We start from the raw sequence: 15,018 nt of genomic DNA, 5'->3' as shown, positions 1-15,018 counted from the left end.
TGTTGGATAATAGAGAGCGTCCAAAATGGGTATTTCAAGTGGTATCCAGAGTGACAATTATGATCTTGGGGTTAAGAATCAAGGAAAATGTTTGTGTTATAGGAATTTTGTAGCTAGTGAGTTCTCAGAACAGTTGGAGATACATCTGAGAATTTAGTGGAAGAAGAGACTGAGAAATATTTCAGGCAAGCTACCAAAACTAGAATATAGATAAGAATATGCAAGACCAGAAATTTTGAATATGAGGTAATGGAATACTCTATTTATTCTAAGTAAATAACTTAAACCTAGTTACTTTTACAAGAGCATGATTGAAGAAAGAACCATGAATTGGACAGAGATAATTGAGGAGATTCTTAGCCAAGCAATAAGCATACTGGAGCATAGAATGAAGAAGAATCATGGATCTCAGTGTTAAGGTTACTTGGTAGGTAAACCTAGTCTTATGGTTTTATTTTAACCTACGGAAGAGGTTGAAAATTGCAGGGAACAACAAGAGGAAAAGAATTGTGGTAAAGAGCCTTGCATAATAAGAGTTTCAACTAAGGTTGGAAAGAAGAAGAGGATAGAGGAAGTTCTCAAAGAGAAGTCAAGAGAACAAGAGAAGTTATCGAGAGACATGAGAAGTAGATGCATAATCCCAAAAGAGAAAAGAGTGTTCAAGAGGTTTTAGAGGATAGAACCATAAAAATAGAAAGAAGCTAAGATATAGATAAGTCTTGGTGAGGTATTTTGGAACAAACTAATGGAGAATAATTTTTTCCAATGCTTGATAGTAGATCACAATGGGAAAGAGGAAGCTTATAATGGGAAGGGGAATAGGACTAGTGTCGGTCATGACAAAGGTTCAGTCACAAGCCATAACAGAGGAAATGAATATGTCAAATAAAATGACATAAAGAGGAAGATGAGTGATAAGGGATTTGATTGTGAAATGGCTAAGTTAAAGGAAATACTAAGTATGGTAACTATGCTACTATAAGAAGTGGATAACGAAGACAAGAGAATTGGATGGGATATTGTAACAACCATAGGTTAAGAATTCATGTAATAAAGTCAATAAAGGAAAAATAAGACCAAGTTCATGGGACATGTATTCCAAGTTGAACGTGGAGAAAAAAATCCTAGTGGGTGTTCATTTTGGTTTATTATGGCTAAGGAAATTGGCAAAGCCAAAGAGGCATTAATTGTCATTTTATTTATGAAAATAAAGGAAAATAGGAGAAAAAGGAGATTAAAGGTCACAAGTTTTCATTAGAGGAAAATTGAAGGAAAAATTAAGGAAAATGGAGAAAATAGAGGCCTCAATGATAAAAATGCATTTGCGGATCTGTTCACAACCTTTCTGAGTTTTAGCTTGGAGTTCTCTTCTATTCTCTCTATTCTATCACACTATTGCACACTTAGAGAATTCTTGGAGCACTCTAGCATCAGAGAAAGGAAAGAAAGGGGAAAGCAAGGAAAATTTTGATGAAGCAGTTTTAGCGGGAATACTTGCAAGTAACATGTTTCATGTGTGATTTCCTAGATGGTTTGTGAATGCATGTATTTGGTTATATTGTTGTCATTGAAATGGGTTTTTCCAGGTGTGATGGTGGTTTCAGCCTTGCCTTCCCATTTCCGGATAGTCATGGTGTGATGGGGTTCTTTTATATGGTTGATATTTGGATTTATGGATGGGTTTGAAACTGGGTGAGGTGGTCTCAGGAAAATTCCCATAGAGCCTATGAATTTGTTCAGCGGTTTTTGTAGGATTGTGGTAAATCCTGAGGGTGGAGATAGGAAAGTTCCTAAAGGTATTGGTGAACAAATTATGAGGCATCTAATCTTGTTTTGGGCCTAGTAATCCCCTAACCAATTTTGGAGGGATTGCAGTAAAGCCTGAGGGTGGAGGTGATTTAATCTCTGGAAAGCCTTGGTTGTTTATGAATTTGTTTTCTTATGTGATCTCTTGATTGGATTTGGCGGTACCATAGGAGCATGAGGGTGGAGGTGGTTTAATCTCTGGAAAGCTCTGGCTATTTTTGTCTTGAGTCCCACATTCATGCTTCGAATATGGCACAAGGGTGATTGGCTGAAAGAAATATTTGGTTTGGCTCCATCTATGGTTAAGTGGTACGCGAAAGTCCCTCACTTGGTTGGCTTTTTCACATGATAATAAGATCTCTTTTCCTATTGTATTTTATGATTAATTATACTTGATATTATGTGGCTTTGATGGTTATTCTATCATGGTGTATATGTTATTCATTTGTTGGTTATATGTTGGTCATATGATGTGTATTTTCTATGGCTCTTGACATGCTTTGATTAATTGATGAATGGTTATTGAATGTATGAGCTAAAAAATTCTACAGAAACTATTATGAGAGGGAATCACACATTATTGATGATTCCCAGATAAGTATCATACCCTTATGTTCAAATATGCATTCATGACCTCTAGGTTTCATGTTCTCAATATGTTTAACGAAATGACTGTCATGGTTAGGCCTGGATAGGTCAAGTATTTGATCAAGTTTTGTATGAGTGCCTTTGTCTTGATGTCATTTATCATTCTAGAAAGTCTCAGTGAGTTCTGGGCACTAGTCTAGAGGCTAACCTAGAAATTAGGCTCAGAATTCGAGACCACACCCTTTGAATTAGAAAAGTTAGGTTGCAATGCATGGATGCAAGCTTATGCATATGGTTGGAGGCTTCCAATTGCATGGATTCCTTATTGTGGGAGTGGTTGAGAGCCCACGGCTAAGAATTGGAGGTTTAGCTCAGGGTTTCGCCACCTGGGGTGGTTGTTCAGCCCTTGAGTGACTTGTAGCTCCTGTAGGAGGTGTTCAGTTGTCAGTTTGTCATAATTAGTCAGCCCCACTTCCTTAATTTGTTATAGGAGGCCAGTTCAAGTCATATTATCTCTTCCTCTCATGTTTACCCTGACAGACCGATGAAAATGGGTAAATGTGGCAGGGGGTGGTTACAGATTAGTATCAAAGCATGGTTGAACACTTTGACTGGATGGGTGGAATGTGTTTTTCATACATGCATGTCAGTGTGTGTGGTTTTATGCATCCCTTGTCATGGTTATGATTTTCATGTATGAGGTCATGGTATGCAGTGGGTATTATCATGCATGATGCTGATATATTGGTATGATTGTATATACATGTATCGTGCTAGTCTAGTTGATCTTACCGACGAGATATCCTCCCCTAAACTTCACTGAGGTATGTTTTTTATGTTTGTATTTGGCTATTTGACATGGTATGTTTTTAGGAAGAATAAGAAGATTAGAGATGACTAGAAAAATCATGGATTAGAATTCACGAGAATCTCCTTATAGATTAGATGCGTAGCCCAAATATGAATACTCTCCTGACATAGCTGGCACCTTGAAAAGTTTAAAGGAAAATATCAAAAGTTCCATTGCAGATAATGACAAAATCATTCATTCATAGGAAAGGATTTCCAAGGCATAGGAAAAACAAGTAGAAGTAAATGTAGTTATTGTTCATAGCTGGTCATACTTGCAAAGACAAGGACAACCACAAATCAGTTATGGACAACCACAGATCAGTTATGGACTAGAGGAAAGGACTAACGGGGCATATGGTAATAGGTCTCATAGTGGGAATAGGTCGGACAAGGATGATATAATTAGAGGTGGCAGGTTCTTGGATACACTTGATAGGAGAGGCATTGGTCATGGGTTCTACTCTAGTTCTGGCTTAAACATGTATAATGGTCATCATCGTTATCATCATTACAAGAGGAGTGAGAGGGGACTCTTACTGGATTAGTTCAAGAAATCCAATCCACCTACATTTGATGGAGAGTTGAAGAAGCCAGAGGATGTATAGGCATTGTTGCTTGGAATGAAGAATTTATTTGAGATACATGATTACACAGAGAACATGAAAGCCAAAATAGTTATTTTCAATGTTAAAGGGAAACTAGACATCTAGTGGGAAGATCTGGAACATGTTAGAGATATCAAGACAAAGGAGATGAGTTTGCATGAGTTCAAAAGGATTTTCCGAAAGAAGTACTTGTCAGAGAGATATTGTGATGGTAAGGCCAAGGAGTTCTATGAGTTGAAGACGGGATCTATGAAAGATGAGGAGTAAATGACTAAGTTCTTAGAGTTGTTGAGGTATGTTCCTTATCTCAAGGATGAGAATAAAAAGGTTCATAGATTTATTTATGGACTACCATTATAATTTAAGGATCAGATTGAGTATGATGAGCCTCGGTCATCGGAAGAAGTACTTGGAAAGTTGAAGCACTATCATGAGCAATTGAAGCATAAGATTGAGTCTAGGCAAGGCTAGAAAGGGAATGGCAAGAATAAAGGTAAATGGCCATAGAATAAAACAAGACCCTAGGATGTAGTTGAGAAAGAGAATGTTTCTCCTTACAAGAAGTTCAATGTAGTAGAGAAGAAACATGGGTCTCATCCTAGAGAGCAAAAGAATAGAGGTGATGGTAGGATACAATTGTAGTGTTGGATATGTGGGAAGGATCATCTCAAGAAGGATTTTCCTTCTTATCAAGGTGGTAGGACTCATATCTACAGTGTGAAGGAGGCACAAACAATTGGGAATGTTGGATAAAACATTCCTTGTATCTATGCAACATTTGATAAAAAGTAGAGGGATCACCATACATCTATTATTGAGATGGAAGGTAAGCTCTGTGATCGAGTTGTTTCCATTTTGATTGACCCTAGATCTAATTATAGTTATGTTAATTCTGACCTCATGGATAAGTGTGATTTGAGAAAATATTTTCATGGAGAGTCTTGGTTGGTGCAGTTGGCTACATGTACTAAGAAAAGAGTTCATCATTGGGTAAGATCTTGTGCATTTGAGTTGAATGGTATGCCTACATCAACACATCTAAATGTACTTCCATTGGGATCATACAGTATGCTTCTAGGTACGGACTGGTTGTACCTTCACAGGACTAAGGTGGATTGTTATGAAAATACGATTGAGCGCTTGGATGATGATGAAGAATAAAGAATCTTGCAGGGTAAGAAGAAGCCTACATTGATGAGAATGGTTACAACTATGTAGGAAAAGCGTAGTTGCAGGAAAGGGTGCATATTATTTGTAGTGCATGTTTCCAGTGGTAAAGGTAAGGATGTTGAGGATGCAAAAGTATTGAATATGTATCCAATTTTACAACAATTTCAAGATGTATTCCCAACAAATATTTCATAGTTTTCGCCTCAATGGAAGTGGACTTTTCTATTGACTTGGTACCAGGGGAAGCACTAGCATCAAAGGCACCTTACAGGATGAGCACTTCAGAGTTAGTGGATATAAAGTTGTAGTTGAAGGAAATGCTTGACAAGGGATACATTAGGCCAAGTGTATTGCCTTGGGTTGCACCAATGTTGTTTGTGAAGAAGAAGGATGGTACTCTCAGGTTGTGTATTGATTACAAGAAGCTGAAAAAGGTGACGATCAAGAATAGGTATCTGTTTCCAATGATCTATGACTTGTTTGATCAGTTGATGGGAGCAACAACGTTCTTGAAGATTGATATAAGATCATGATATCATTAGGTATGCATCAAATAAGAGGACATTTACAAGACTTATTTCCAGACCAAGTATGGGAATTATGATTTTGTTGTGGTTCCTTTTGCTTTAACTAATGCTCCAACTGCTTTCATGTGTTTGATGAATAGTGTGTTGTGTCCTTATCTAGACAAGTTTGTTATTGTATTCATTGATGATATATTGATATATTCTAAGAATGAGGAAGAGCATGTCGAACACTTAGCAGCAGTATTGAGATTGCTAAGAGAAAATTAGTTATATGTCAATCTTAGCAAGTGTAGTTTCTTTCACATAGAGGTACATTAATTGGGACATGTTGTTTCTAAGGAAGGAATAACAGTGGATCTGGAAATGATTAGAGATATCATGGAATGGGCCTCCTAGGAATGTGGATGAGGTTAGATCATTCATGGGGTTAGCAGGTTACTACAGGAGGTTTATTAGGAACTTCTCATAGAATGCCCTATTACATCATTGCAAAGAAAGGGAAATAAATTTGAATGGAGAGAGGAATGTGAAACAAGTTTTGAGCAGCTGAAGAAGTTGCTTACTAATTCTCTAGTTCTCAAGATTGCAGATCTAGATAAAGTGTTTTTGGTGTGTACAGATGCTTGCAAGAGACTACTTGGTGGAGTCTTGATGTAGGAGGGATAGGTGGTATGCTAGGAGTCAAGGAAACGAGCACAAGCAAAACTATGTGACACATGATCTTGAGTTGGCAGTGATCATTCATGCATTGAAGATGTGGAGGACCTATATTCTTGGCAAGAGGTTTGCATTGATGAGTGATCACAGTGGCCTGAGATATTTACTTGACCAACTTAATCTAAATGTTAGGAAATCTAGGTGGTTAGCTATGCTTAGTGAGTTTGACTTCGAGATCAGGTACATTAAGGGTAAGGAGAACAAGGTTGCAGCTGCTCTTAGCAAGAGAGTACAGGTAAATCACATAGCAGTTATGAGTTCATATGGGACATATTTACAGGACCAGATCTTATAGGTAGGACAATAGGATGACAGGTACATGGAGCTTAAGCATAGGTTACAACATCAGGGTATAGGTGAGTAGGATGTGGATTATCATCTCATGAAAGATGGTTTGGTTAGATTTAGGGACATGATCTATGTGCTGGATAATAGTGAGCTCAAGTAGCTTAGATTCAAGGAATTTCATGCTAAGCCATATTCAGGTCATCTGAGATATTAGAAGACTCTGATAGTTATGAAGACGTTTTATTATTGGCCAAATTGAAGAAGGAGGTGGTTGATTTTTTGGCTAGATGTTTGGATTGTCAACAGGTAAAAGAAAAGTGTAAGCATCTAGGTGGCACAGGGGATTCACTAACAAAGAAATACCATATCATGTGCGTTCATATTGAGGTATAAAAAATAAAATAAAATAAAAACATAAAACAATATATTGACTATATAATAGGGGGTGAATTGGTTTTTTTATGTTATGTATGAATATAGATATTTTAGGGTTTTATTTATTAAATATTTTGGCTATGCGGGTAGGGTAAGGCAAAAAAAACAAGCAAACTATTGTGAGCTAGTCGTGAGGGCGCAATCGAAGAAAATAATAGTGCTAGGATGGGATAACAATGCTTTGGAGGGCTATGGTGGAGTTTGCGAGCCAAAGTTTAGGTGAGTTCCTTGGCATTTTCTATAAATTGATGTAGCATGTATATTATCTATTTCTTCTTGAGATATTGGAATAAGGAGGTTTTGAGTATTCAGGGTTTTCTATTTATTGCTTTTTTGCATAATGTATAATTTTGGATTGTTGTTTTCTAAACAATCTCATTCATTACTCGCAATGTTATTCTCTATTTTTCATATCTTGAGAACGAGTATAAGGTTCACTTGTAATGCGTTGGTGCTAGAATTGTGCACAAAGTTAAACATCAAAAGGAAATGAAAAAATGTTGAGCTACAAAGATTCCATTATAACATGCTCTTAAAATTCCACGCATCGATAAGGATCTGCAATCATGAGGGTGTCTTACACAACATTTTGTCACTGTCCTTGTACTCCCTGTCCACGATTCTAGAGGACCTCTATAGTGAACCCTACATGCTTTCCCATCATGAAGAAACTCCCAGTATGTCCCTCTTCATGAGAAGAATAATTCCCCTTTGCATAATTTCCCAAGAATCTTCCTTTTACCCCAGTTTAGAAGACCAGCGCTACTGACAAGTTTCCTCTTCGAGCTGATTTACAGAGATTAAGACTAGAACTAGCGTTGTACAGAGCGACTGAGCCCTTTTATAGCTGCATCAATCCTCTTTTGGAAAATTTTTTAAATATGAAGTTGAAGCTTCCAGGTCTAGAAGCTTCGTAACGAAAGTCTAGTAGATGGTTGGGCTGGAAGGAGTTGAAGAAGTCAGTTTGGGATCCTTTCCCCTATTAGGATGGAGCAAAATCAAGATATAAGACCTTCTCCCGTGATGAGAGGAACCATCTCCCATCTATCCAAGCTATATAAATCTCTCTTTTCCCAAGTTAAACTAGTTTTGGAGTGAATTTGAATGATCAGCAAGACATCTATAGCTTGTATCTTTCTAGTGTATGTTTTAGGGAGAATAGTGTGTTTTGGTTTGGTTTGAGACTAAAGCGAAGAGGCCTTAAAACTTCCATTGTTGGGGCTATCCATGAGATGCTAGCAGAAGTGTGGGAACCCAAATACGTCAGAGGAGACCAACAACGTCAAGGCGTTGGTTGTAATCTCTTTCTAATTTATATGAATACAACTATTGATTGATTTCCTACAGGAAGTGTTATCTTATATCTTATGGATTAATGTTCCTTGACCTGTTAAGTAGGTTGAATACAATATTGTATGCTATCACGCTTGTTGTTGTTGTTTGTTTTCTTGTTTCATGTATTCGAAGGAAGGAAACGAATGATAGCTGGAGTAAGGAAGCAGGATCATCACCAAGCAGAATAACGTTCTAAGAGGTAGGCCCTCTTATTTGATTCTAGCTTAAGGAGATTTTCCATAGATTGTTTGTTTGTGGCTAGACCGGCTCTCTTGAGCTAGAGGAATTGTTTGTGTCCTCACTAAGAATTTACCTGCACCACAAAATGGTGACTCTTCTGGGGATCCAATCCTTCTATTTAATTTCTTGTCATTTTATGGCTTTTTGTGAAATTTTCTAGTATCACCATTTCTCTTTAGTGTTCTCTACTTTTCCTAGTTTACTACTCTAAACCTGAAATTTGTAGTGGCAAGTCTAGTTTTAGCCTTTGAAAACTTTTCTTTTTTTCCTTGAATTCTTGGTCAGCGCGTTTATTTTTCTGACAGTCACGTCAATTAGTGCGAGTTTCTAAAAAATAGTCGCGCTGACCCCCTTTTGGCACTTGTTTTCAGTTAGGTAGTCATGCCAATTCCTGTAGGTGAAGATCACGGTTTCCCCTAGATCATAGCCAGTGTGTCTTTCCCTTCTGATTTTTATCTCTCAGCTTGTTTTGATTGTGTTCTCCTTGGATGGAAAGCTCTTTTAGCTTGGTTTATATGCTTTTTTGGTTTGCATTTTCTTCACTTGGTTTCTTGAGTTCTTGGATGGTTTGTAACCCTAGGGCATCTAGGTCATCATCCATTCACCCGTTGGTGTGCTCAACAAGTCAAGTCGATAATCAAGTTGCTCCTTGCATTTCATTTGTTAGTTCTTTTGTGGCTTTGATTTCCATTTAACAAGTTTGAAATGTTTCATTTGTTGTTTGAGCATCTCTTTTCGAGTATAGATCACATTGCTCATCTTGTTTTTGGTTGAGTCTTTGCATCATTAGTTTAAAAGGAATTCTCTTTTGTGCTTTGCATTTGCTTAAGGTTGATTGTATTGAAACTTTTTCATTGAAGCGTTTTTGAAAGATTCATTCCATCATTTCATTGAAATATTCATAATTCTATTTTGCTAAATCAATATGTTACATTAGTTAGCATCATTGAAGACTAGGGTTGCATCGTCATTTGCATTGGAAAAGAAATGAATTCTCTTTACTAGTGAAAGGACTACTTGAAGTGTGTTTGATAGAAAGATAGGAATTGGAGAGAAATTTTCATCATTTTGTTTTCAAAAAGAGAAATAGTGAAAAGGTCATTTTGCTTTCAATTGCTTGTTTGTTTCATTGAGTGTGTTCTCTACTCTCACTAGTGTAAACAATTCATCGAATTGGAAGGGTCTTGTCTCATTTAGTTGCATATAGGAGTTTTTCGAGTCGCATCGATAAGGCATGAAAGCTGAGACATAATTTCAAGATAAACTCTAAATTGTATTCAATTAAACTAAGGTGCATTTGAAACCTAACGATCACATTTAGAAGGTCTAGACTAGAGACGTGTTCCAACATATTTAAACCTAGCAGTTGTCATTCACTTCGGCACTAAACAATGCTAGTACAAACTTCTGCTCCCTATACCATCGTGTATATAAAGGAAGACCCCACTAGGTTGTAATCCTTTATCCATAGGAAGCCAAGTCTGCCACCTTGTAAATGTGATACACTGAACACAACATTCAAGGAGATTTCCTGCCCATACTTTTTGATTCACCGGGGGGTATTCTGCAGTTCATGATTACCTGGTAATCCTTTTTTCCTAGATCATCTTGAGTAGTCATTTTGATCTTTTTGACTCCCTAAATATAAAGGATCACCCCAGTTCTTGGCCTTTCGAGCTCATTTCAAATTGAAATTGATTAAGTCACCTTTGATTCCTTCTCGACTGTTAAAACTTGAAAGAGCACTAGTTCGTTTTTGTGTCTTAAATTTTTTTTGCCCATGATCATATAACATTCATGTTAGTATTTTTCTAGACCAAATCATGAGTATACATTTAAGTACATTTTAAAGCCCTGGAATTAATCTCTCTCTTCTGGTTGATTGAGACAAGAATATCATGGCTGAACCAGTCAGTTCGCCTAGTTCCTTTTCCTCTCCTCTGTCTGAAATACTGTCTGAGCAGTCTTTTCCCAAATTTCCGTATTCACTTAAGGACCAAGGTGTTGAGCTTGGAATTTTTCTAAGCATTCAACCTTTGTCATCTCATCCTCCCCCTCCCTCAGATATTGGGTCACTTTCTGACATTGGCCCAGAATCTCCAGATAATCCTATCTAGACTCCCTAGAGTCTGCCAACTTCTGAAGGTCATCTTGGACTAGTTGTTTATCCTCTGAATCCTTTGTTCAATCCTATTGTGATATCATCGCAACGTCTGTACAATCTGTACGATCATCTGGGTATTCCTTTGAAATTATCCACTCGAACATCTTCAATAGTTCGTCGTCGCATGTTTTCACCCATGGAATAAGAAGGCGAAATCCCAGTCTCCTCTCAGGGTCACTCAGAGGTTTCCACTCCACGCATAGTCGAGGAGAAGGAATATCCTTTCCCTCCTAATCGTTTCCCTTACACAAGAAGAATTCCGACCAGTGTTCATCCTGAGTTACCGCGTAATTACGTGACTTTAGCTCAGTTGGTTTTAGGCATTCCTACTACCTTATCACTATATCATAACCCTACCTGGGCATCTAGTGCTATGCCTACCTTAGCTCCATTCATTTAGAACCCAACCTCCCAACCAATGCTACATTCTACAATTACTTCAGTCCCGGTGCAACCTACCATTCCAAATCCTCTTGTTTCGTCAGTCCAAGTAACCCGTCTGGTTCAACCGACGGTCTCAAGTCATGTCTTTATCAGTTATTCGATCCCTGACATGCTATGCCACTACCTAGGGGGTAGAGTATGAATTTTTCTATGATGTCTGGTACAACCAATGTGAGTGGCTCACAACCTCACATTGTTGGAATGAACCAACCCTCTTCAGGTGCCATTCTAAACCCTGTTGATCCTGCTGGATTGAGTAATGTCTAGTACCAACAGCCGAACCCTGTTGGTCCGTCTAGGTTAAGTAACATCCAGTACCAACAACCTAATATGTCTCAGGTTCAGTACCAGCCTCCTTATGTTACATATGGTTCACAAGTGATGGTTAATCTACCCTACATCCCTCAGCCTAGACCTTATGTCCAGCTTGGTCTGTCTACCATGCTTGGTGGGCATGGCCAGATACAGTTTGGGAAATTTCAAGGTTTCATTCCGGGAAGTATTCAAGTATGTTTGTAGTAGCAAGGACAGCTTCTACAGCAAGAAGGAAAACTTTTGCAGCAACAAGGGAAACCTTCATTACAACAAGGGCCATCCACGCAGCAACAAGGTAAGATGATTCCACAGTAAGCACAACTACAACAACTGTAGGGGAAACCCTCGCAACCATTCTAGCAAACCATGCAGTTGCAAGTGCAGGACGCATCACAATCCTCCCAGCATATGCCTTCGCAAAGTCAACCTCTGTAGCCACAGGGACAACCTTTACAACTACAAGGTCAGCCCTTGCAGCAACAAGGTCAACCCGGGTAGTAGCAAGCCTTATACTCATATCAACATGTTCAACCTTTGCAAGGGCAAGCTCAATTTCAAGTCCTGCAGCAGTAGGTGCAAAATCCTTATGTCCAAGGGCAATAGGTTCAACCTCCTTTTGTCTAGGGATAGCAAGTCCAAAATCCCTATGTCCAAGGCTAGTAAGTGAAAAATCCTTATGTCCAAGGGTAGCAGGTCCAAAGCCCTTTCATCTAGGAGAAGTGGGTCCAAAACCCTTATGTTCAGGTACATCAGGTGCAAAATCCATATGTCCAAGGCTAGTAGGCTCAACAGCCTTTTAACCCATATGTTGTTTATCAATAGCCTATGGTTGAATAGTTTCAAGGCTTTCAAGGTCAAAATCCTCCACTGTGGAGACAAAATCCTTACCAGCAGGGATGGGTGCTACCAAATGGGCCCCCTTATGGACCTCAAATGCCTTTCAATACCCAATTGTCTTTCTTGGCTACACTGGAATTGCCAGATGGGTCTAGACTCACGAATGCCTTGATTCTTCATTCACCATACTGGACTCTAGTTCCGTCCCAAATCCTGAGCGATTTTCCAAAGTTTGAAGGAAAAGTGAAAGAGGATCCACAAGCCCACGTGATGACATATAACCTCTGGTGCTCCTAGAATTCCTACGTTGATGATTCCATTCATCTTCAGCTTTTCCAACGAGCTCTTATAGGTGCTACAGCCAAATGGTATATTGCGCTACCTCGAAATACCTATCATGACTTGCCATGGCCTTTCTCACACATTTCTAGTTGTTAGTTCACTATGAAACTGGCACCCATCTACTAAAGTTGCTCAAGCAAGACACTGCAACCCACATCTCTGATCAGATCCATGAATGGAGACATAGGCGTCACCTGATTAAGTTTGACATTGTTGATCAGTTGTTGACCGAGTGGTTCCCCAAATCATTCGCCAACAAAATTGCTAAGGACATTGCTATGGGTGGATGCATCACTGAGGAATAAGCCATCGTACATGCCGAGTATCTAGACCTCATATATTCACAATTCGACACGTTATATGATGTGTTACCCGATGCACCTAGATCATCATCTGATCTCACGACATCTAAGTCTCTGGCTATGCCTCCTGTTGATGGAGTAATTGGTTCAGTGACTCAGACCCCTGCAAAATCTTCTTCCAAATAGAAGTCGGTCTCCAACACTGCTCCCAATGGTTCCTCTCACAATTCATCAGGCTCTGGTAAAACCTCAGAGGTTCACGCTCTCTAGTCTACCATAGTGGACAAATCCTCTAAGGTTAAAAAGAAAGGCAAAGGCAAGGGTAAAGCTGATGCCTCGAAACAGGGCCCTCCTAAGTCCTCTACTGGTGATGCTTCCCAACGGAAGCCCAAATATCCATGCCTCATCTATGAGGAGGATCATTATACTAAGGATTGTCCTAGACGATCCGAATTCAGTCGTTTGCTCAAAGGGACCCTAGTTTTCCTGAAAGAGCCCTTTCCATCCCAGTAGACCAAAATGGTAGACCATCCTTAGTCATCCGCTTCCACAGGTTCACAAGTGTTCATGATGAGTACACCGATTAACATGGCTACCAGGTCAAAAGATTATCAAACTCCTACCCCGACAATAGGGAAAGAGAAAGAAGATACCCCTTATTCTTCTGCCCCATTCAGTTTTAGTCCTCTCCATATAGAGCAACCTAATCTTGATTCTGCCATTTGACCACCTTCTTTAGGTGTGCTACAAAAGTCCTCGTACAATCCCAATGCTCGAGCCGCTCAACATTATAACATTATTGAAGTTTTGGCTCAAGCGCGATCAGCTATGTCTGCTCTCAAGGTCCTTCAAAGTTGTTCTTGTCAGTGGAAATTATTGTTGTTGGCTATTGGGGGTATTGATCTAGCTGAATCTAATCACATTTGTTTTGACCTGGAAAACCAAGTTCTACATTTACCTCATCAGATTGCCTTTCTCATTCAAGTGATCATAAATGAGAAAACCATTCATAGGACTGTCATCAATGAAGGTGCTTCTACTTGCATCATGTCTGTCACTTGTTGGAAGGCGATTGGTTATCCTACTCTAAACTAGTCCCATAACACTTTGGAAGATTTTGACGGATGCGATTCACAACCATTTGATGTCCTTTCCAACCTTGCCATCACTTTGGAGGGCAAGACAATACACATCAAAGTAGAGATCGTCAACGCTAATCTTAACTACAATATTCTACTCAGATTGAGTTGGACCCATGCCATGCATGCTGTAGCCTCATCCCTTTTCCGTGTGATTCGTTTTCCCCATCAGGGGAAGATAGTCACAGTCGACCAACTGTCCTTCTTTGCCTCTTCCTCCTCGGATGGAAATGTTTCATATGTTATGCACACCGATGCTCCTTATGAGAGTGTGTGGGTAGGACTCTTTAAAGATCCTACCTTGATGGGTACTTTTCCGCTCCCACCTACTCATGTCTCCTTTTTCAACATGATTTCGATCAAGTCTAATCCTTCGGTCATTCCTTCATTGGACCTTGTTGATACATGGGGCGAGGTTATGCCATTAAGTCTTGCTGAAATTAATTATGTGGAAATTGTTTCGACTTCGCTTTTGGTATCATTTGATCATCCTATTTAGAGAACATCTCTCGATGTGTATTCTCAATCCCCATGGCTTGGTTCTTTAGAACATCTCGATCCCTTAGCCGAGACTTTTCTTTCTGACAAGAGTATCATGGAAGTAATGTCTCTGGATGAAGTACCTTGGAACGAAACTCATCATCGTTCCTCATTCTTGCTTGGCCCGATGGTCATGTCTATGTGTCTCGCAAAGTTCTCTTCTTCATTGCCTATTGACTTGCCAGTTTCTCCTAACATTGTCAAGATCTTTCAACTGTGGGCACCTTTATCTCTTCATAGATTTAGGTTTTTTCTCCCTCCCCTAGTTTTTATCGATTGTCCATTATTGGAATGGGGTTGTCATGTTATGTCTCGTAACCCTCCCTCGCCCAGGGAGCATGGGGGCACAACCTTATATGAGTTCTACTCTAT

Source organism: Pinus tabuliformis, chromosome 1_2 (assembly GCF_031772625.1).
Source record: "Pinus tabuliformis cultivar Carrire ecotype Pingquan chromosome 1_2, CPIR1, whole genome shotgun sequence".
NCBI classification, from domain to species: Eukaryota; Viridiplantae; Streptophyta; class Pinopsida; order Pinales; family Pinaceae; genus Pinus; species Pinus tabuliformis.
The sequence above is the reverse complement of the archived record's forward strand: the minus strand, read 5'-3'. Positions refer to the sequence as shown.